This window comes from Babylonia areolata, chromosome 21, assembly GCF_041734735.1.
Source record: "Babylonia areolata isolate BAREFJ2019XMU chromosome 21, ASM4173473v1, whole genome shotgun sequence".
Taxonomy (NCBI): domain Eukaryota; kingdom Metazoa; phylum Mollusca; class Gastropoda; order Neogastropoda; family Buccinidae; genus Babylonia; species Babylonia areolata.
Genome location: NC_134896.1, coordinates 10,099,882 through 10,124,960, shown reverse-complemented (window position 1 = coordinate 10,124,960; position 25,079 = coordinate 10,099,882). Strand labels below are relative to the sequence as shown.

Below are 25,079 nucleotides of genomic sequence, written 5' to 3'. Positions count from 1 at the left end.
ATAAATGTATTCACAAATTAGCCCCTTCCTATCTCTGTGGCTGCCTTCACCTCTACACTCCATCTCGCTCGCTACGATCAGCTTCGGATCCACTCTGTTTACGCACACCCAGATTCAAACTCTCGACTGTTGGCTGCCGTTCTTTCTGTCTCTGGACCTTGCAATTAGAATTAACTTCCTCTTTCGCTTCGTCAAGTCTCCACACTCAGCTCTTTCAAGTCTGGCCTTAAAACCCGCCTCTTCCCAAAATAGCCTCCCTTCCCTACCTCTTCCTTGTCTCAGTTTCTCCAGTTTTAGAGTTATGCATGCGTGTGAATGACTGGTGCGAAAGCGCTTTGATTTCTCTATGCACAAGATTCAGCGCAGGCTATATAAATACCACTATTATTATTATTATTATAAAAAACAATAATAAACCAATAAATATCTGAGGGCTTCCCAACTTACCCGACAAATATTTTTTGTTAGTTTTTTTCTTCTTCTTCTCTCTCTCTCTCTCTCTCTTATTTTATTTTATTTTTTTAACACACTACGGCCTTATGAATGGGATGCCAGAATAGTTTATCTATTAATTTTTTTTTCCAACTCACAATCATATGATCGCTTCAAGTACTGGGTAAGGATCAACTTCAGATATATACACCGGGTAAAGTAAGTCCAAAACTCTGGTGAAATGCATGGGTTGTGATAGTCGGTCGTGTCCGACTGTGCCCATCAGATCAGCGGTGGAGGCAACTGCTGTCCCGACTATCTGGGTTAGAATTTGACTGTCGTGGAAAGTGTTCTGCGCAAGTTACATCCCCACTCTCTCGGCGAAGAGGTTTTTTAGGATAGTCGGCCAACCGCATAATGAAAGTAGAGAAGAGTGGTACATGTCTTTGTTGTTTTTCTTTGTTGTTGATATTGTTGTTTTGTTTATTCTTTGGGCACTCCTCTACGCCATTTCTTAAATTTCAGTCCGAATGACGTGTGTTTTTCTTAACTAGTCAACATTAGTTGATTGTTTTGGTTTTTTGTTTGTTTTTTTATCAATGAAATTATTGTGATGGATATTTTAATGAATCGTCACGATATCTCAACAGCAACAAAAAAGTGATTGCGTTTTTTATGTTTAAATTCACGTATACTCGGGCTAAATCTTTTCTGTGAGTTTACAGATAAAAAATAAAGTTGTAATTATCTTGCCTTGCCTTGATTTGCCTTGCCTTGTCTTACAAGAATCAACCAGAATGCCAAAGACTTGCTCGCCCCAATCGATCATCGAACACCATTTTCAGCGTGTCTCGTTGAACCAGCTCATCACAGTTCTCCTGGCTATGTTCACACTCTTGCGCGGCATGTGCAGCATGGACCGTTTGTCCAGGTACAGCTTTGACAGATCATGCCGAGAGAGGACTGGTCGAAGCGGTGGCAGCGGCCGTAGGTTCTCTGGGCCGGCCCCCTAGTACATGTCTTGAGGTACTGGGTGTGGTTGTGGACGCACATGCAGCTTCTGTTGAAGGCGCAACTCAGCCAGGGCTTTATAATCGCTTCCCTGTTGAACCTGTTCAGAAAGAAGATTCATCAATATGATTATTATGATTATGATTATTACTAAATAAATAAATAAATGATTAAATAAACAACAACAATAATGATAATAATAGTAATCATCATCATTATTATTATCATTAAGTTATTATCATTATGTACTCATACGAAACGAATATTGAATGTTGAGTCATGGTTGACCCGATGAGATTGTTCAACATCAACGCCAGCCTGATCACACCCACAGAGTACCTCTACAACAAGGCACCTTGCGCAATCTGCTTCACTGGCAGCATAGGGGGCTGGTTCAGGACGACAGTCAGGAGTCAGGCAAAGCTGTCTGCTCTCACCTACTCTCTTTAACATTTTCCCCGTCAGAATCACGACACGACCTTTGCATTCGAATAACACGAAGGAACCGTCAGCATCGGAGGCAGAACAATCACCAACTTACGTTTTGCCGATGGCCTAGCAGGGAAAGAAGAAGAGTAACAAGATGGATAGAACGCCTGGACCTCTGCAGCCTGCGGCATGGAGATCACTGCAGAAAAGACTAAGGTCATGGCCAACAACATGGACGGCATCAGAACTGGCATCGGAATCAACAGCGATAAACTGGAAAGTTTCAAATACCTGGGAGCAACAAATACAGAGCAGGGATCAAAGCCTGGGATGTTGTCCGTGACTGCACAAACAACAGCACTGACAAAACTCATGACCATTTTGTGTGACAGGAACATCACGCTCAGCTCAAAAGTAAGATTCACACGCTCCTTGATCGTCTCAACATTTCTGTACGCCTGTGAGTCATGAACTTTGACAGATGACATGAAGAAAAGGATACAGGCCACAGAGATGAGATGCTTCTGAAAACTTCTCGGTATGTCCCGCTACAGAGATTACAACAACAATGAGGAGGTGAGAGACAGAGTCAGGCAAACCATCAGATCCTATGAAGATCAAACCACAGTGGTATCATGACCAGCAGGGCTTGCAAAGACAATCCTGCAAAGCACTGTGCAAGGAAGGAGGAAGTGAAACAGACAGGGGGGAAAAATACATTCTAGATTGAAAAGACCTGAAACTGAGCAACGCCCAAAGAGAGGCGATGTATATAGAGAGAACTGATTGCCAGGTCATAGGTGGTGCCTCGATTGTCGGAGACCACGGAACAGAAAAAGAAGAATATTGTGAGGGTGGGGGAGTGGGTAGAGAAATATATGTGTGTGTGTGTGTGTGTGTGCGCGCGCGCGCGTGTGTGTGTGTGGGGGGGGGTGAGGGGTGGGGGGGTCAGTGGTGCCCCAATTGTCGGAGACCACGGAACAGAAAAAGAATATTGTGAGGGTGGGGGAGTGGGTAGAGAAATATATATGTGTGTGCGCGCGCGCGCGCGCGCGTGTGTGTGTGTGTGTGTGTGTGGGGGGGGGGGCAGTGGTGCCCCAATTGTCGGAGACCACGGAACAGAAAAAGAAGAATATTGTGAGGGTGGGGGAGTGGGTAGAGAAATATATGTGTGTGTGTGTGTGTGCGCGTGCGCGTGCGCGTGTGTGTGTGTGTGTGTGTGTGTGTGGAGGGGGGGGGGGGTGGGGGTCAGTGATGCCCCAATTGTCGGAGACCACGGAACAGAAAAAGAAGAATACTGTGAGGGTGGAGGAGTGGGTAGAGAAATATATATATGTGTGTGTGCGCGTGTGTGTGTGGGGGGGTGGTGGGGGGGGTGTAGAAGGTGGGAGGGGGGGGGGTCTGAGTCTGTTCATATATGTCTGTGTCTTGTTTTCTTGTTTAAAGCCAGCATGCAAGCCGTAAGCCGATGTATAGGTGTATACATCCAGTTGTATGCCATACACTGGGTTCATGCTTATGAATATAATATGTACTTTTACACGCGCGTACGCATGTGTCTGTGTGTGTGTGTTTGTCTGTCTGTCTGTGTGCGTGCATACGTGTGTGTGTGAGTTGGGGGCGGGGGGGGGGGGGGGGGACGGGAGGGGTAGCGAAGAGCGTGCGAATGTGTCTGTATGCATATACGCGTGCACATGTAGGTATATGTGAACCTTATTTGCGATGATTTTTCAATGCATAATCTTTGGTATTTATTCCCGGTCTTTCTGTCAGTCAAAATCTCGGAACATGACTCAGTTGACGAAACTGAATAGATCATCTATAATCATGGAGGAAAGAGAGAGAGGGAGAGAGAGAGAGGGGGGCAGACGCTTTGATATTTTATTGTCATTACCTGCATAGGTCTATTGACAAGGGGGTGATAGGGTTAATTCTTATGTCACCACAAGTACCATACCACACTCTGCTTAATCCATCAAAACAAAACAAAACATGCAAACAAAGAAAAACAAAACAGCTTTTATCGAAATACAACATCCTTACAACAGGAAAGCAAAAAAAAAAGGAAAAAAAAAGAAAAAAAAGAAAAAGAAAAAAACACCATTACTCGACCATCCATTCTATTAACGATACTGTTTAATGTCTACCTTACTGGCTTACAGTCTGAACACAAGATAGTAGACATTATACATTGTTACCCCCCTCATTTACTCTGGTATTGTTCTGAACAGTAAGACAACATCTTATTCTTTGTGCTTTTACAAGAAATTTAGCCATTGACAGTATTGTGAGGTCATCATCAGACGACAAAGCAGAAACAATGTCGTGCCTTTTAGCTACATCAGACTGAAAGAACTCGTACTTATCTCTTACCCTATCGAATGATTTACATTGAAACAAGTAATGTTTTTCATCATCTACACTAAAAGCACACAAAGGGCATGGTGATTCTGTGGATGTCCCAGGCTGAAACCATCTTTTATTTGCATTAAATCCAAGTGTCCTTAGTCGAAATCTGAGAGAGGGAGAGAGAGAAACAGAGACAGAAAGAGGGACGGACAGCGAGGGAAGCTGGACAGAGAGAAAGACAGACGTGTGTCTATATACAAAAAGAAATATTGTAATTATATAACCACTCTACCAAACAAAGACAGCAACTCAGCATGGTTCATGATAAAATCATCTTTCATCTTTAAGACTGGTTAATTAATCAATGAATTAAGTAAAACTTTGTTTAAAAAGAAATGTTGGACATACGAGTTTTCTGTTGGAGATTTTCCAAATCAACAACTACGACAACAAAATAAAATAACAATTATATATATATATATATATATATATATATATATATATATAATTTAACTAGAAAAATGTTAATTGCCTTTGTGGTGCAGAATATCTCTTCGTATTGTGTAGAGGCCAGCAATTCTGCGAAATGCTCTTTTCTCGACTTTTTTTTGTTTGTTCTGCATCCCTGAGCACACTTTGGCAAATACTTTTTTTTTCCAAGTACGAAACCACATCGGCATACCGGTACTTTTCATCAGTCACCCATGCTGAATTCGATACATCCGGTTTTAACACTCTTGCAAAGAAAAATCAAACAGTCACCGCAAAACCACACACACACACACACACACACACACACACACATATATATGTAACAACTTCCGCTGTTCTTGATGTGACGGTTGGTATACTTCAGAGAAGGAGGACCCTGTTTTGACTGCTGACACGACCTACACCAATACAGTCACTCACTTATAAACACAGGCACACACACACACACATATACAGAGACACACATGCATGCATACACACACACGCGTGTGTGTGTGTGTGCACACACACACACACACACACACACACACACACACACAACATGCGCTCACATATGTAGCAAATGTTTTGTAGGAGAAAAAGGGGTCGGGGGTATTTTCGGTGGATGGGGCGTTACGGAATACAAGAGGACATTTTTAAAGTAAAGGGAGACACTTAAACAAGGCTAGAACGCAAAATATGGGACATTTTGGCCGTTGAAAATGTCCGCAGGGGACATTATGGACGGGGTGAGAAAGTCCACCGGGGACATTTCCTGCGGTCAAATTGTCCCGCGGGGATGTTTTTGGGGTGGGGGACAATCTTGGAAACTACTGGGCCTGTCTTTACACTGGTCATAAATTTTGACATGTGCACATTGCAGCAATGACAGAAAAAAAAGTCCAAACAAACAAATTAGCTTTTTATTCTGGACTGGCATAGTCCTGAATGTGCTACACAGAATATACGGACAATACAGAACAAACACATGGTTGCCTCGCAGCCGTATATATATTCGTATATTCTGTCCGTATAAGAAGCATCTTTCCGATGGCACAACCAAGCAAAACAAGAAGCAGCAGAAGTCAGGACGGAAACAGACAGAACGGTGGACGTCTCACAGAGGAAAGGGTGGGTGTAAAGCTATCAGCAGCAAGTGCAGAGAGAAAGTAACACATCAAGACGAGCGAAAGCAGCTGCACAAACATAAATGACTGGCACTGTTTCATGTGCAATGAATGTAGAATGGAGGATATGATCTGTTGCAGGTCATCAATCATCTTTTTTCTGGAAAGAGCCGTACATGATTTTCATTTCATTTAGCCCAAGTGGTTGTCTATCATATCAGTCCTCTCTGGATACGATTGGAAACTTCTGCACGTCTTCGGAATGGAGGATATGATCTGTTGCAGACCGTGAAGAAGATGGGCACATAAAGATTGTGCCGGATCAGCATCTGCATGTCTGCGGAATGGAGGATATGATCTGTTGCAGACCGTGAAGAAGATGGGCACATAAAGATTGTGCCGGAACAAACGGAAGCTGATTTTGTTTGTGAACTTTGTTAAGTCTACAGGTCATGTCAAACTCAACAGGCTTACAAACAGTGGTAACACCGCTTCAACTGACACTAGTTTTCTCTTTGCAATAAAAGTTAACAGTGGTCTGTATTAAAAGATATATGTTAAATGTTTAGTAGCTTATCTTCAGAGTCGAACATAATTCGAATTTTTCCTTTCTTTCTTCTTTTCTTGTACATATGTGGTTTTTATGTTTATTTGTACTCTGCCTCATGGCTGAAGGGTCACCATATGCGGACCAGCTTTGAAAACAGTTTTTGTGTAATGGTTTAAGTTTGAACAGTAATCCTCTAAACCAGATGTTGCTTAAAAGTCCATAATATCAGCAATAAACTGTGGGAGGTTGCACTGAAATATGAATAAATGTCTTTTAGTAATTTGATTTCACGACCTACGTTGGAGTCGCGTATGTGTATTACCCGAGCTGACACCGTGAATGTTGATTCTTTTATCAATACCTCACGTGTTTCATAATTCCATCAACTATGTGTTTGATACTTGATTTGACTGTTTCTGCTTTGTGACAGTAATACGATTCATCAACAGAACACATGTACCAGTGAGTTTCCAACCATCGGCACAGGTGTGATGTTTGTCATGTTTTCTTCCATGCGCACGCGTGTATGTGCGTGAGTGTGCGTGAGTATGAGTGAGTGAGTGAGTGAGTGTGTGAATGTGTGTGTGTGTGTGTAATACAATGATGATAATAAGAACAATAATAATAGCAATAATTTGTACATATGCGTACTTCTGTATACTGAGTGTAAGGATGCGTTTGCTCTCTCTCTCTCTCTCTCTCTCTCTCACACACACACACACACACACACAGAGTAGATCAGAACGCATACATGCACGTAAACGTATTGAAGAAAAAAGTATTGGTTCACACTCATGTATACACTTTCTTTCTTGTAATAACCCCAAATAACGATTAATAGCCAAATCAGTTATGTGCTCATCAGTAGCAGACAGACTCTGTATTATTTTGACTGAAGAGAGTTCTCAGAACTCAGAGTTGTCTCTTTTGATGAAAATAATACAAAGTCTGATTAACTGAGAGAGAGACAGACAGAGAGAGACAGAGAGAGAGAACACTGAACAGTGAAATGATCAATGTCAACAGCTGAACAGCTCTGGTGACATGGAGCTACAGGTCAGAACGATATAATAGTGAAAACAAACAAAACAGAACAGAAAAAAAAACAGTTTTGAGTCAATCAATAATAAGCGATAATAAATACTTTGATACTTTTTCTGTCATTAGATTGAAGTTGAAGGCCCTTATGACATTGTCTTTTCTCTGCCATTCGACTCCAAAGTTTGAACAATACAAGAAAAACACAGACTTACATCGTTATAGCAGGTATTCTAGCGTGTAACATGGGCACACATCATATCTATAATACATAAATTGGCCACCCAAATGATACCCTTACTTTTTATCTCTCTCCGCAAGAATTCCTCATTGATTAATGTGTATTTGGTGCTTTTATGATCTTTTTACGTATATTTGCTGTCTCGGAGACACATTTTGCAAGTGAGAGTATCATGTCCCCATTTTCTGCCCTTAGTATGCTGAACAGTTCATTTTTATGTACTAAACTGTATTAAATAGGATACCGTTTGTTTCGCACTTCTTCGTATTCTTTGCAGTAAACAGGAAATGTTTGTTTTTTTTCATCTTCTGGGCTTTCGCTGCAAACTGGACACGGAGATGTTGCTGCTATCGAACCGTCTTTTGTTGGCATTCAGTCCAAGTGCTCTCAAGCTAAGCCTAGCAAGTCACATTTAATGCCTTTTATTTATTATGATCTTAAGAGAGAGAGAGAGAGAGAGAGAGAGAGAGAGAGAGAGAGAGAGAGAGAGAGAGCCTGCAATTAAAAGATAATAATCTACCATGACTGTGTAAGGATCATAAGCCAGAAGGTTAACATGCAGACGGCTCAAAACACAGCAGCCCATGTCCTCTTCATTTTGTCCTGTCCAATCTAAAACATGCCTAGAAGAAGAAGAAGAAGAAGAAGAAGAAAACGATGAAGAAGACTGTCTTGCTTTCTCCCTGTGTATTTATTCATGAAACCATGTCCATGAATTTTTTTTTAAGTTTGTGGATAATGCGCAAGTGAACATTAATGTGTGCGTTTTGTCCTTTTATGTTGTTGAACAGCAGTTTCTGTCTTTTCACCTTTTTACGAACCCTGCTAGCCCATGATTTCTAGCGTTTCCACATTTATTCGCACACTGAAATTATGAGAAAGCGTGGGGAGGTTGGAGGCCCTCCACGCTTTCTTGCAATGTGTGATCGAGAAAGCGTGGAAAGCCCCCTTCAAGACTTTATTGAAAACATTTCCTTTCTCCTAAAAGTAAGACCTGAATTGTGGCAGCACTTTAACTGGCGTTAACTGCCACCATTTTTGGTGGGTTGCTGTTTTTTTCCCCACTTTCATGGATTATACACAGATTGTAGAATAACACGTTTTCCATGCACTGAACACAAGAGGCTAAAAAACACAACTTTCATGAAATATCAAATTTCCAAAACCATTAAAGAACAAGAGAGGCAAGGCCTTCAAGACTTACTTGTGACTGAGAGTAAAACACACAAGCTTTTTATGCATTAGTATAATTTCAAAATTTTACTAACTGCACCAAAACGTTTGCAAAATAAATAAAACTTCCATGCTTAGCAAAAGAAGTTCCTGTTTGAACAAAAAATGATAATAATGACTCCTCTTGTTGTTGGGTCAGAATATCAGATCAAAGTGCCAAGTTTAGAGAATACAAAAAATATAAATATAACAGTAAATGCAGTTTGCATATAATTAGGCTTCATCATTTATTTTTTTGTGCCCATCCCAGAGGTGCAATATTGTTTTAAACAAGATGACTGGAAAGAACTGAATTTTTCCTATTTTTATGCCAACTTTGGTGTCAACTGACAAAGTATTTGCAGAGAAAATGTCAATGTTAAAGTTTACCATGGACACACACACACACACACACACAGACAACCGAACACCGGGTTAAAACATAGACTCACTTTGTTTACACAAGTGAGTCAAAAACTTCCCTCCTACCTTGACCCTCCACCCCAACCTGCCCACTTTCCTCCCTCCATCTCCCTTCCCCTATCACCGGGCTACATATATACGATCATACTTACAAGTCATTGTACATAATGATTAAGGTGGCTTCTAGCTCGGTGAAGGGGGAGTACTGGCAGATGTGGTCCCCGAAGAACTCTGCCATGGAAGGTCTGGTGCGTACTGCCAAGGACCCACCGTTGGATCCAGTCTGGAAGCCGTACTCCCTGGCTCGCTTGAACAACACTTCAATTGGGGTGGAATTCTTGAACCGGGTGGAGGCATCTGCCCAGATGAGGTACTCTGCCTTCTCCAGCAACGACTGCCGAGGTTTATCAAAAGTAGTAGTATGTGTATGTGGTAAAGAAAAACAACAACAACTGTTTGTTCTATTTATTTGTTTAGTTGTTGTTGTTGTTTTTTTAACATATTTACTTTCACAAACAGAAGCATAACAGTAGAGCATACGGTACCAGCAACGTGCATAACAACAATATCCAATACCAGCAACAGACGCAGCACTGTCAGGGGTGGTGTAGTTGGGGTATAGTGATACCAGAAATATAAAAAAAACAACAGAAATCGAGTACAGTAGCAGAAAATAACGAATGAGAAAAGAAAACAAACCAACACATAAGTAAACACGAAGCAGACGATGGGATCCAAACTAGCACCAAAGCATGGCGATTGTATACGATACCACACAAGTGGACATTATTTTTACAAACGAAGCACAATACATAAGACAACACAAAACACACAGCACAAGACTATGTCATGCGATGTCTTGTCATATCATGCCATTCCATGCCACGCAGCGCTCCTCAAAGCACCGCATTGTGCGGTGACATGCATCTCGATCACAAGGTCGGGTTTTCTTTTTCACATTCAACAGTCTCGTGCACCGTAAACCACACGAAAAGAAAAGTCGTCAAACGATGATAAGGATTAGGATGAGTATGTAAGAAGAAGAAAAAGATGATAATGCTGATCATGATAATGATGCTTATGATTATGAAGATTATAATTGTGAGTATGTTTCTGATGAAGAAGAAAGATAAAAAGGAATATTGAAAAAATTGGAAAACAACGAAGAAAAACTAACCCAAATGATAATGATATCATTTTGTTGTGAAGGTTCATAAACTTGATCACACAGTGATTACTTTTTGCTCTCTCTCTCTCTCTCTCTCTCTCTCTCTCACAGGTAAGTCAGCAACAGACGAAGTAGCAGACTGCATTGAAGAGAACATTGACAGTACACTTGATAAACTCGTTTCTGTGTTGCTCAAGGACAGTCAGTGCATGCGGTGCACTGTTTTTCACGGCGGTCGCACGCGGCGCACAAATAAATGGTTTGATGACGAGTGTAGGATCTTAAAATGTCAGCTTAGTAATTCTTTAAATAGTTATAGACGAACGCTGTATAACGAAGACAAAGCGCAGTTATTAGAAAAAAAAGATCAAAATACCATTCTACATTAAAGGAAAAGAGAAAAGCATATAGGCATTCAGTACGTGAATCTTTGGTACAAAACAGAAGTGACAGCAACAAATTTTGGTCAACAGTCAAGCGAGCTCGACCTAAAGTGCACAATGAAGCATCAACAGACATAGAAACATGGAAAAATCATAAATCTACCAGAGTGCTAGGACAGCGTATAGCGACTACTTCAGAACAAAACCAGTTACTGACTGATGATTATGATGTACACGTTCCCGAGTTAGATGAAGAAATTACAGTGAATGAAGTTAAACAGGCTATTCATAAACTTAAAACAGGTAAAGCCGCAGGTTTAGACGAAATCTCGAGTGAGTTTTTGAAAGCAGCCGAAGACGTAATTGCACCTGTTTTGACCAAAATGTTTAATCATTTGTTTGATAAAGGTATTTTCCCGGAAGAGAGGACCCGGTCTGTTATTGTTCCTCTGTTTAAAAAGGGAGATAAAAATAATCCAGAAAACTATCGTGGCATTTTTCTTTTAAGTACCATAAGTAAAATATTTACATCTATTCTGAATAAACGACTGTACAATTGGGCAGGGAATGAATATAAAGTAAGTGAGGAGCAAGCTGGCTTTCGTAAAAACTATGCCACCTCTGATCGTATTTTTATACTTGTGTCTATGATTAAGAAATGTTTGTATGGGGATAAGAAAAGTAAATTCTATGTTGCATTTATTGACTATATGAAGGCTTTCGATTCAGTAGACATAAGTAGTCTTTGGTTAGTCTTACAGAAAGTAAAAACGTCTACGAAAATGCTTCGAATGCTCCAAGGGATGTATAAATCAATTCAGTGTTGTGTTTGCTGGGGATCCGAAATGTCTGACTTCTTTGACTGTCCTGCCGGGGTGAAGCAAGGTTGTTTGTTGTCTCCCCTGATTTTTTCTTTATTATTTACAGAAGTTGCTGAAAATGTGAACAAAAAAGGAAAGCATGGTTTTCAGTTTTTACCTGGTCTTCAAGAAATATTTTTGCTTTTATGCAGATGACATTTGTTTGATCTCATCCACACCCGTGGGTTTACAAAATCAGATAAACAATCTTGCAGAGAACTTCGAAGTCTCTTGGTTTGAATGTAAACTTGAACAAAACAAAAATTATGGTGTTTAGAGGAGGAAGGCATCTAGTAAAAGCAGAAAAATGGTTTTTTGGATGGAAAAAGAGATAGAAATTGTCAATAGTTACAAGTATATGAAATTCACGTTAACTACAAAATTGTCATTTGATATTGTATTGGAAGAAATTGCATACAGAGCGAAAGGCAGAGTGGTAGAAATCATTGAAACAATGTGGAGCCTTGGAAACATGGAATACTCAATTTTCTTTAAATCATTTGATGCACAGGTAAAGCCTATGTTGTTGTATGCAGCTGAAATTTGGGGTTTGACTCGTTTTCAGTCTGTAGAAGCCCCTCATATACTATTTGCCTGTAAGCGTTTTCTCCGAGTTGGTCCCAAAACTCCAAACCTGATGGTGTATGGTGAACTAGGTTGGTACCCCCTATATGTTGACAGTATGATTAGATCTTACCAGACTGCAAAAAAAGCTTACGGAACAAACACAACTGGGCCAACACAGTTAAGCATTGCCTAGATATATATTCAGATGTTTGGTTGAACGGAGGAGTTGGAAACGAAAACGCATTCATACAAGTTTTTAAGCAACGCATAACAGACTGTCACAAACAAGACTGGTCAAGTAAACTATTTGATAGATACTCTACATATCTTTGTTTTAAGTCATTGTTGCAACCAGAAAAGTACATTTCAGTCTTTGCTAGATTCAGGTTGGGCATAAGTGATATAAATTTGCACAAAAGATACACAGTAAGATCAAACTCCTGCCCTTTCTGCAACGCTGAAGACGAACGCCATTTTCTGGTAGTATGTCCAATGTATCAGTTAATCAGGGAAAAATTACCTCGTGAAAATGTTCAGAAACATAAATGAATACACAGACTTAGCGCTACTTTGACAAAATGAAAACAGGCTTATGACTCGTTCTGTGGCAATGTTTATTTATTACGCCTTAAAAAAGAGAGAAGAAGAAATGACATGATTATATAACTTTTCAAAAACCTTAAAGTTACTCTAGGAAATGTCACGAGCCAAAAATCTGTGTCTACTTTTTTCAGTTATGAAATGTTGTGTCCATGACACTGGTCCCTCCCCCCTTTATGTTCGGTATTTTGTGTGTCGCAATTGTATGTATGTACCTCCTTTGCAAACAGGCCGGTGGCCTAGCAGTAAAATATTTCTGAGTTCTGAGTTCCGTGTGTGTGTGTGTGTGTGTGTGTGTGTGTGTGTGTGTGTGTGTGTGTGTGTGTAGCGGGTCTGTTTATAAAGTTCTTCCCCAGGTTCTTTTGCTGTCCTTCACCAAAACAGAGAGATGTGCATTGTTGCATTGAAACAATGGGTGTTGATAAGTAAGCTCAGACTCAATGACGTCAAGACCGAAGCCATACTTGTAGGTTCTAGGTGTGTGCTCAATCGTGTTTCGGACCATTCGTATTCGTCTGCTATGCTGTTGTCAACTTTCAAAATTATGTCAGGTACCTGGGTGTAATTCATGATTCAGATCTGTACATGCATGACCATGTCAGTAATTTATGTAAAACTGCGAACTTCCAACCGAGAAAAACCCGTACCATTCGACCTTATCTGACTGTTGAAGCAACCTCTCAGCTTGTCTGTTCCTGAATTCTCAGTCGCATTTCTGCATATACTGCAATTCACTACTCGCTGGTTTGCCCCCTGATCTGATATCATGCCTTCAGACGATCCTAAACAATGCTGCCAGGGTCATTCTCAAAAAGTTATTTTAAAAAGATCATGTTATCCTATCTTGCGTCACCTTCATTGGTTGCTCACGCAGTACAGACTTCGGTACAAAATTGGCATATTGGTCCATCGCCACTTCGATGGTTATCTCCCATCTCATCTTCGGTCCTTCACATTTACACTCCATCCCGTTCTCTACAGCTCTTCTGGAGAAAAGCCCTTTCAAGTCCCCAAAATCTCCTCAGGCATTTGGTCAAAGGGCTTTTCAGTATCAAGCACATTCTGTCTATAATTCTCTTCTTCTTGATCTCTGGCACTCACTAATTCAGTCCTTTTTCAAAAGAAAACTAAAATCCCAACTGTTCAAAATTACCTTTGGATGTGACGAAGCATAGTCCTATGTCTCCTCCAACCCTTTTAACTGCCTTTGTGCCCCCCCCCCCGCCCCCCCACATCCCCTCCCCCCGAAAAGCCCCACCTCCACTGGAGCCTTCCTATAGTGTGTGTGCTTGGAGGTCGGTGTTTATTCTCTGTGTGTGCACGCGCGCGTACGTGTGTGTGTGTGTGTTTTTTTTTGTGTTTTTTTTTTTTTTTTTTGGGGGGGGGGATATATTTTGTGCCTTTTTTGTCTGCAATTATTCATATCTGCAACTGGTAGCATTGTATATATTTTGTTTTTCACTTCTGGGACCTGATGTGCTCTTGTGCGGAGTAATGCACTGTTGTATATGTATTGTTTTAAGTGAGGCGCGTAGAGCCCATTACATGGGGAGTTTGCTCCATGTCAGTACAATAAATATTATCATTATTATTATTACTGTTATACTCACAGCAACAATGAGTGGTTTCCAGGTGTAGCATTTTAGTTCACTGACGAAGTCCGGTAGAGCAGAGAATGGAAAGTCTACCACGGTACAGCGACAATGCTTCTCTGTCTGATGAACATACATCACACATACATTTCACATTTTTCCTGTGTAAAACTTTCACTGCACACGAACAACACTTAAACAAGCAAGGAAACGAAGACTGCTTCTCTCTGTCAGTTGAACATACACATACATTTCACACTTTCCGTCTGTAAAACAATCATTGCACAGAAAAAAAAGTCATTTACAGGACCCAGGGAAGGAAAACAGTGGCTATATTTAATCACCTCCTGCATTTTTCCGTAATTTAAACTTGGCAGTCTTACCAGTCTTTTCTCCTCAGCAGTCAGCCCAAGGTTATATATGACGAATGCGAAATCCTTGTCCGCCATTTTCCGGAAGAGAGTTTGAAACATGACGTGTAGAAGCAGCTGCATTTCAAAGTAGTGGTTCGATGACGCACCCGTGACGACAATGTACTTGTGTGACGTCACGGACTGCGCGGCTGACGCCATAGCCTGCAGATACTGGGCCGGGATGGGGGACCGTGTGGCCAGGACCTGCTTCAGTCTTGTCCGCAGCGAGGGTGAAAACTGACCAGGACATGTGGTGTCGAAACAGCTCATTGCTGAAAAGTTCAGTGACGGTTATTACGGTTCGATTTCAGTTTCCAGGAGGTGTTAAAGCGTGCAGACTGATCCATACACAACACACAACATCTGCGTAAAAAAAAAAAAATAAATAAAAAAGAAAAAGAAAAAAGTTACACGCACGCTCGTGCGCAAAGGCACACACACATGTACGTATGCCCACGGGTGCACACTCACGTACCTATACAAACGCACGAGTGCGCGCGCGTGCGCAAACAAACAAACACACACACACACACACAAGCACGAAAACACACACACACACACACACACACACGCAGAGCAGAATGAAAGAGAGAAATTGACCAGAGAATGAGGGACAGAAACACACACAGAGACACAGTGAGAGAGAAACCGAGCTTGAGAGACAGACAAACTAACAGAGAACTAGACAGAGAGAGAGAGAGGTGGAGGCAGACACGCAGTTTCAGTTCAGAGCTCAAGGAGGCGTCACTGCGTTCGGACAAATCCATATACGCTACACCACATCTGCCAAGCAGATGCCTGATCAGCAGCGTAACCCAACGCGCTTAGTCAGGCCTTGAAAAGAAAAGGTGAATAAATAACAGATAAGCTTAGATAAATAAGTAAATAAATAAATAATAATTATGATATAAAAAGAGGTAGTAATAATAATAATAAAATAATAATAAATAAATAAATTTTACGTAGACACGCACAAATAAAGAACAAGAGAGAGAGAGAATTTCTTATCTGTGACAATGACAACAACGGTGACGACGAAAATGATGACGACGACGAAGACATAATGACGATCTATCAATGTGACGACGATGACAATGATGATGACGACAATAATCCTGAGCTATCATTGTGACAATGACGAGGATGGTGACCACACGACTTACACCTAGGCCCATATTTCTCGCATTTCCTGCTTGCACTGATGTTCCTCGGTGGTTTCTTGAAACCTGAAACAAAACATGAAGACTGTCGGGGAACGTGGTATTATTCGTCTATCTGCTTCAAAAAAAGAATCAGAACTTGCTGCCATCTACACTTGTATAACCAGTGAGTTTAAAATCGATCTCGAGTCATATATACTTTCCTAAGCGTTCGTTCGTTCGTTCGAACGTGTGTGTGTGTGTGCGCGCGCGTGCGTGTGTGTGTGTATGTGTGGATGGCCTGTTAGTGAGTGTATGTGGGTGGTGTAAGTGCATGAAATGTATGAGTGGAGCGTACACAGCGCACCGAGTTGCACTACATAAGATGATGCACTCTATAGAAATCCTTATCATTATTCTCATTGTTATTGTTGTTGTTTTTAGTATACCTATTATTATCATCATTTCTATTTAAAGAAGACATGAAGAAGAAGAAAGAAAAAAAATTGTCGCCGTGAAATTCGTAAGAGAAGACACAAGTTGTATGTATATTACTCAAGATTATGCGCTATACTGAAGTTATTATTATCATTATTGTTATTGTTGTTGTTGATGATGATGATTTGTGTGTGTGTGTGTGTGTGTGTGTGCTGCTCTTGGTGTGTTTTGTGTTTGTTTTTTGTGGGGGTTTTTGTCTTTTTTGGTGCTCTCCTTTTTTTTCCTAATGTAAATTTTGTTATCAGAATTAGTATGAGTATCATCATTTTAATCTTAGAAGGCACGAAAAAGAGAAAGTGTCGCCGCGAAACATGCACGAAACGTTGTGAGATTTTCACACCTATGAATTGGCACAGTGACATCAACGGAAGAAGCTATAGCCGAGTGGTTAAAGCGTTGGACTTTCAATCTGAGGGTCCCGGGTTCGAATCTCGGTGGCGCCTGGTGGGTAAAGGGTGGAGATTTTTCCGGGGCGATCTCCCAGGTCAACACACGTGCAGACCTGCCAGTGCCTGAACCCCCTTCGTGTATATACGCACGCAGAAGATCAGATACGCACGTTAAAGATCCTGTAATCCATGTCAGCGTTCGGTGGGTTATGGAAACAAGAACATACCCAGCACTCCATGCACACCTCCGAAAACCGAGTATGGCTGCCTACTTGGCGGGGTAAATAAAAAAAAACAACAAACAACAACAACAACAACTGTCATACACGTACAATGTTACATGTTTGTCTGAGTGTGTGTGTGTGCGTGCCTGAATTCTGATTGAATGACATAGGAAACGAATGATGAGCGCCCAAATGGCAGCCATCAGTCGGCTCTACCCAGGTAGGCAGCCTGTTGTGTAAATGACCCCGTCAGTGTTTGTAAAGCGCTTAGAGCTCGGTTTCCGACCGAAGACAGGTTCTTTATGAGTAACTATATCAATCCAAAAAAAAAAAAAAAAAAAAAAAGGAAGAAGAAGAAGCATGCAAGTGTAATAAACTTCGTGGCGACTTTCGCCATCACCGATTTTTTTTTTTATTTTTTATAGTTCGCATTCGTGTTAATGTATTCAAGCCTTTAAAAAATGGAAGTAAAAACATAGTGAACAATAGTAACTTTGTGGTATTGCCGCACGTAAAAGAGCACGCTGCATCAAAAAGTGATGTCCCTGGCAAAGGTTCTGCAGGAAACATTCCACTTCAGTCACAGTTGAGAAATAAGTATACCTACACTTGCATACAGAAAAGAAGGGAAAAGAAATATGGGTGACGTTGCACTGTGGAAACATGTTGTGACAAAAAGTAAAACAATACAATACAATATAATACAATACAATACACTCTGAGGCTGATCAGACCACATTGTACCAAGGATCCCCACATACACGTATTCAAGTTAAAGGCCTTTGACTGTACATTGTGACGATTCGGATTATTTCCACTGTAGAAAATACAGGGTGAATACTGACGGATCTATACAAGTGTGCAGTAACTGCTTACGAATACTCGAGTACGCAGGATATATCTGCCCGAGAATAATATGGTATTCTGCTCCAATATTATTCGCAACACATTTTACAAAATTGTTCTCGTAGCGATTCGCCAACTCGAGAAGTGGACGATAATTGTAAATGTAACACTAGAGCAGACCCAGTTAACGAAATTATATTCCTGAATAGTTTCCGACGCTGAGAAATTTCTCTCTCTCTGTCTGTCTCTCTGGTGTGTTTGTTTCGGTTTCTTTGTTTCTGTTTCTTTCTCTGTCTATCCGTTTATCCGTCCGTGTTTGTCTCTCTCTCTCTCTCTCTCTCTCTCTCTTCCTCTGTCTCAGTCTGTCGGTCTCTCACTCTGTCAGTCCGTGTCACAGACACACACACACACGTGCGCGCGCGCACGCACGCACGCACACTAATTTCCAACGTCCACAGGCAGTCAGATAGGATATATATATATATATTATAAGAGCTTCCTTACTGTCTAGTCTTGTCTGCAACACCTGCAGCAATTCCTCAAAGTTGGGGTCATCTTTCTGACCCCCGTCATCCCTTCCCTCGGAGTGCGGTCTTGCCAAGGGTACTGCTCATCCACACACAAAGACAGAATAATTCAGTGAATGGATGTTAATAATAATAAATAAAAAAATAAAATAAAATACAAAACATGAAAAGAGATCTAGGGGGAATGTTCAGAATGACAATATCCCGGAACGAACAGTGTTCGTGTGATAAAAGCCGTAATCAATGATCATCCAAGAATAATTGCCGTTGACAACGATCAGGGTTTGTGAGGGGATAGAGATAAATCATGTATATATAAATTTGATATTCTCCAGTGACCACTCCATTATGTTTTCTCTCATTTCCAGTCAAAACAACTTACAAAAACGCTCTTATGGAAAACAAAAACTGCACTTATACATACATGCTCTTTTGTACCCTCTCCCACCTTTTCCACCCCCTCTCCAACCTATCCACAAACTTCCCTCTGCACGCATATCCACAGAACAGAATAAAGGATACTTGTTTTTTGTTGTTTTTTGTGGCTCTCTTGAACTGTCAAACATCAACACTACATGGGCAACATGACAAAATCTGTGGCATATTCATCTACAAAAATTGTCACATTTGTATTTTTTTAAGGATAGCTAATGTAGACGACAGATTTAATGATTATCTTGATGTGATTCTGATGACTAATTACTAATGCAATGGAACCTGTTCATTGTGAGAATAAAAGGGAGATGGATACGTTTGTGCTGAAGACATTATTCACTTGGGTGGTGATGATGATGATGACGACGACAACGACGATTCTTATTCTTATTCTTGTAGCTTATAGTCCAGCTGACCGCAAAGGGCCATATAGTATCAGGACTATCAAACCAAACAAATGCTCAACCATGTCAACCCAAAACTGTCACATACAACAACAAAAAACACACCACTAATACAAACCCACAAAACACAGTTCATGACACAGTATCCCAACCATTTAGCTCCTGATGGCAAATGAGACGAGGCCATGCTGAGAACGCCAGCCATTCCGCTTAATTTATCATCCCCAGATCTTTTTTTAAATCGTAAAAAAGGAAAAAAACAATACGTCAAAGCCAAACAAAAATTACACAAAAAGGCCATAATAGGCAAATAACACTGCAGAATGGGCAGCTAGTGCCCATCCCAGTGTTTACATCTCACTATCTAATCGCCAGAGCAAAACAGCACAGATAGTACATCACAGACTGCAGAAAGATAAGAAAGAAAAAAAGTTTCAATGCTTGTTTGAAAAAAGAAAGGGGAATGGACTGGGAAGGCAGAAAAAGGAGACAACAGTGAAGAAAGAAAGAAAAAAGAAGAAACAAAGAGAGTGATATCACAGAACTTCCAGAAAGTGGTGATGCTATTTATACTGAAAGACCCCCGGCATCCCTACGGGGGGAGACAACGACGATGATGATAATGATGATGATGATAATGACGACGATGATTGCGATGTTAATGACGACTTCTTCTCCATGCATTGAGATGTTTTTGATGACGACGACGAAACCACAAAATGAGACTAGGGAACATGGTAATTCGCGGTCAGAATCAGCCAGCAGGGACCTTCCATCCTACATTCAGAGGGAACCAAGCGAATTTTGTCTCTCCACCTCCACTCCTCAGTGGGACTAGTCAGCCTAATCGGTACCTATGCGTCAGTGCTAACTTCCTCGTCTGAAGCTTGGGACAAATTCTACGATGACCTCAGCACTGTCGTCAGAAGAATCCCTGAAAGGGAGTTGCTTTTTACACTTGGTGACTTCAAGCCAGAGTAGGAGCCGATCACAACACCTGGTCCACCTGTTTGGGTCAGTTCAGCACTGGGAAGATGAACGAGCATGGAGAACCCATCTGGAGCTCTATTGTCATCATGTTCTCTGCGTCGGCAACACATTTCTCAACACGAAGGCTCACTACAGAGTCTCCTGGAGACAACCTCGATCCAGGAACTTGAACCATCTCGACCTGATTCTTACCAGGAGCTCCAGTCTACCCAGTGTCAAGCTCACAAGCAACCACTTGAGCACTGAATGTGAAACTGACCACTGCATGGTGTTCAGCAAGGTAAACTTGCGGATGAAGAAACTGTACCACACGAGAAAGGAGGGCAGACCTCACACACACTGATACCAGCAAGGCACGCGACCAAGAACACGTGCGCCAGAGGAATTTCTTTCGGGCCCACCCCGCGTAAACACTCGTAAAAGATGTGAGCACTCCGGGAAAGCAATTTACAACGCTGCCGTGTCTACCTTTGGTAAGAAGACCAGCAAGCCGGTAGATCGGTCTGAGGCCTGCCCCGGTGAACGGAGCCTGCAGACCAGTAAAGCTAACGAAGTGTGTGAAGACGTAGTGAAACATGATCGCGCTTTAACTACTTAATACAAGGCGAGAATTACTCTTTTGTGAAGCAGTTAGCTGGTATTCTGAATGGGTACTATAGAAATTATTCTGTTCTGGACCTTTTGAAGAAGATACTCAGGTAAACCAACCAGGAGACCGTTACAATAGTCAAGTTAATCCTAGCACTGAATTGCATTGTTCTTGTAGTTTCAATGGAAAGGAAATGTCGAATGGAACTGGTTTCTGGTATTCCAAGAAGGCTACTTTACAGATATTGGATGCATGCTGTTTGAAGGAAAGAGAGGGATCAAATGTGACACCGAGATTGCGGACTGTAAAAGAAAAGTCAGTACTGTTGGTGCCAAAGCAGACAGACGCAGGAAGAAAAGGGTTATTCTGAAATTAAGAGAGAGCAAGGAGCATGACTTCTGTTTTCTCTTCATGGTAGCTTGTTCAATGTCATCCATTATGTCAAGTCTGTAATGCAGTTTTTGGTGATAGTGATCATGTTCTGACTTACAAAACGAACAGGACACGTCCGAGCACAGAACCCTGAGGGACCCCATCGTTAAGTGGTGATGCAGATTAAGAAAGGCCGTCTATAGACATTGTCTGTGGCCAGGCGTGGAGATATGATTTCACCCAGTTTAAAACAGCGCCAGAAATGCCGAAAGACTTTTTGAAGTTTAGGTAGAAGGATCTCGTGATCAACAGTTTCGAAAGCCGCAGAAAGATCCAAAATGGATAAAAGAGAAATTCTGTCATCATCAAAAATGAAGAGAAGGTCGGTTAAGACTTTGAGGACAGCGGTATGTGTTGCGCCTAACCCCATAATCAGATAGGATTAAGATATTACGAGTAATGCAGTTACAACAATGGCAATGGGGACGATACAAACGAAGGCCAATTAATTAATGATACTTGCTCTTTTTGACTGTCTTGGTGACCATTGCTGGGACAGGCAGTGGTTCTGCCGGCTGGACCCTCCGCATGGTAAGGTACAGAGCGCCCCAAGCAAAGCCACATAATACCAGGAACGCTGCCACTGAGGATAACTCAGAACTCAGAACTCAGAAATAGTTTATTGCAAGACCACCAGCCTGTTCGCAAAGGAGATGCATACAAACATTTTTGACACACAAAATACCGGAAATAAAGAGGGAAATGGACCAACATGGATTAAACATTTTGGAACTGAAAGGTAGACAAGATTTTAGTTTGTTACATTCCCAAAATAACTTCTTCTTCTTTTTTTTTTATTAAAGGAAAACAAAATGTACACATTATGCAGTTTCTTTTCCCCTCTTTTTCAAGGCATAACAAACTATGCCACAGAACATGAACATATTTTCATTTTTTTAAATAATAAGATTAAAATGCAGGCTTATATAGCGCAGTACCCCCATCTGAGATGGGCTCTCCACGCTTTATAATAAAATATACAAATTTAAGACTAAGGGGCGTACAATTATGTACAAAGTCAACACAATCTCACATGACATTGGCTAAAATATACATATTTGAGACTAAGTGACATAAAAATATGTAAATCAACGCACTGGGGCACCATCACAGTCTCAAATCACACAGACACAAATCACAGCAATACAAGGCATATCACATTCACCATAGTCAAAAAATAAACACCAAGGAACCAGCATCACAACACCAAAAAATCATCACAAATGCATACAAATGAACACAAAGAGCACACCTGACACTAAGATCACAGAAAGCATATGCAGAAAAAGTTTCAGTGAGAAAAGCACAGTTTGTAAAGATATGTTTTGAGTGCTCTCTTGAATGCGGGTGTTGGGCTGTAACGGAGGTGTGAGGGCAGTGAATTCCACTGCCGTTTAGGTGCAACAAAAGAAAAGGAACATTCACCGTAAGTTTTTGTACGAATCTTTGGAACAGACAGTTTGAAGAACGAAGTTGTCTGGACGGTGAATAGACAGAAAGTAGATCCGAAAGATAGACAGGACAAGAATCAGTGAAGAAATGGTGAAAAAAGACTGAGAGTTTGTATAGTATTTGTGCTTGAATGGGGAGCCAGTGAAGGGAAGTGAGTAGAGGAATGATGTGTTGATGTTTCTTAGCTTTGAGAGTGAGTCGTGCTGCAGTTTTGAACTTTTTGAAGTTTGTCAACACAGTGTTTGGGGCAGTCAGCAAGAAGAGCATTTCCATAATGTAATCTAGATAGAACAAAAGAACAAATCAAAGTCTTTGTGGTTTCTGTGGTTATATATTGGCAAATGGAGCTGGTTTGTCGGAATGCTGAATATGCTGACCTACAAATGTGGTTGATGTGCATGTTAAGCGTCATGTCATCTGAAAGCATGTACCCAAAATTGCGTGCAGATGCTGAGAAAGGTATGTCTGAGGTTCCAAACAGGATAGATGAAGGCTTAGGCAAGTCAGAAAATAAGCGCTTTGAGTGAATGGTCAACAATGCAACACATTGGTTAATAATACAACGGAATGGTCAGCGATACACCAAAATGGTCAACAGTACAATGCAATGGTCAACAATACACCAAAATGGTCAACAGTACAATGCAATGGTCAACAATACAACAAAATGGTCAACAGTACAATGCAATGGTCAACAATACAACAAAATGGTCAACAGTACAATGCAATGGTCAACAATACAACAAAACGGTCAACAGTGTAACGGAACGGTCAGCGATACAACAAACATTTGGTCATCAATAGAACGGAACGATCAACATCAACACAACGTATCGGGGGTCAACAGCGAAACCGTAAGAGTCCTCACCTTGGCTTATCCTAAATGGCATCATCAACGCTGTGCGACTTGTGAGAGCTCTGCTCTTTCTTCAGCCTTCCGCCTTCCCTGTGGTCTGCTCCACTCTCCCCCAGACACAAGGCCACGCGGGGACACACACACACACACACACACACACACACACACACACACGCACGCACGCACACACACGCGCGCGCGCGCACGCACGCACGCACACGCGGATGTGATGTTGAGTATTGCAGATCGACCTCAGATGGCGATGTCTGGCTTGGGTTTCTTTTTAAGACAGCACAAGACAAGAGGACAAGATCACTTTATTATGCTGAATCTCAACAACAACAAAAATGGTTGGTTGGTTGTTTTTGAACAGAAAAGAAAATAGAATGAAATTTTTTATGCATAATTTCAAACGATGTTTTTTGTGTATAAAGAAATGAAAATATAATGAAGATTTCAAATCATAAGTTATAATCACTAAAATAACCCGTCCATGCAACCTATTATGAACAATATTTCCAAGCACTCATTTTACACTCTCACTCCTCAATACACAATGCTCGTTCACAGTTGACAGCTTCATTGTATAAATCGCATAGCAGTTGGACTAGAACTTGTGTGTTTTCCCCATTGTATACTTCTGGTTTTGTCTTTACATAAATGAATAAATATATGTGTGTGTGTGTGTGTAAAGCGGATATTGGATGAAAAAACAGCACGTAACTGTTTATCAGTTGTACTGGAAAATACATAATTTGACTTGTGTCCACAAGGACACCAGACCAAGCTGACAAGGCGTACGGAAGCTCGGGTCACGCCGGTATTTCTAGCAACACAGCGAAGAGTTCAACAGAACTGTACGTGTAAGTGCCCCATACTGACCGCAGTTGTCTTCAAGGAACAACCCAGCCAGAAACGCATGCCACAGTGGACGGTACTTACAACGCTCGTCTATTTCAAGGTCCACTGGCCCCAGTTGTTCAGTGAAGTGTGAACACGACCAGCCAGCCTTGTACACTGACAGCCCCCCATCCCTTACCCTTGCACCGCCATTCTCCACACACCCACACCCCACCATTTCGTTCCTTTCCCTTTCCTCCTATATTTTTTAAGACGCTTGTGTGTGTGTGTGTGTGTGTGCGTGTGTGCGTGCGCGCGCGCGCGCGTGTGTGTGTGTTTTGTTGGGTTTTTTTCACCACAAATAACAGTCAGAATCAGTACTACTGCGGTCCACCCCGGCTCATACTGTCACAGAAAATCAATGCGTTCCAGAACCACACATGATTTGGAACATACGGTTGTCATGACTATGGGTCAGATAACTTACAAGCCCGACGCAGCGGGATATCAGTCATATTTTATAACCTAGGACACTATGGCTGACCAAAGGCGTCATTCTTGACAATGCAGAGCAAGGAGGATTTTCCATCAT

General features: G+C 41.3%; 1 pseudogene across 1 annotated transcript; it reads right to left on the bottom strand.

The window, feature by feature from the left end:
- Positions 1 to 1,273: 1,273 nt before the first annotated feature.
- On the bottom strand, positions 1,274 to 15,136 carry LOC143296297 (uncharacterized; annotated as a pseudogene). Its single transcript, XR_013057118.1, has 4 exons — positions 14,837 to 15,136; positions 14,472 to 14,576; positions 9,436 to 9,677; positions 1,274 to 1,543 (listed from the first exon to the last, which is right to left on the bottom strand). The product of XR_013057118.1 is annotated as an uncharacterized LOC143296297 (transcript).
- Positions 15,137 to 25,079: the final 9,943 nt, after the last annotated feature.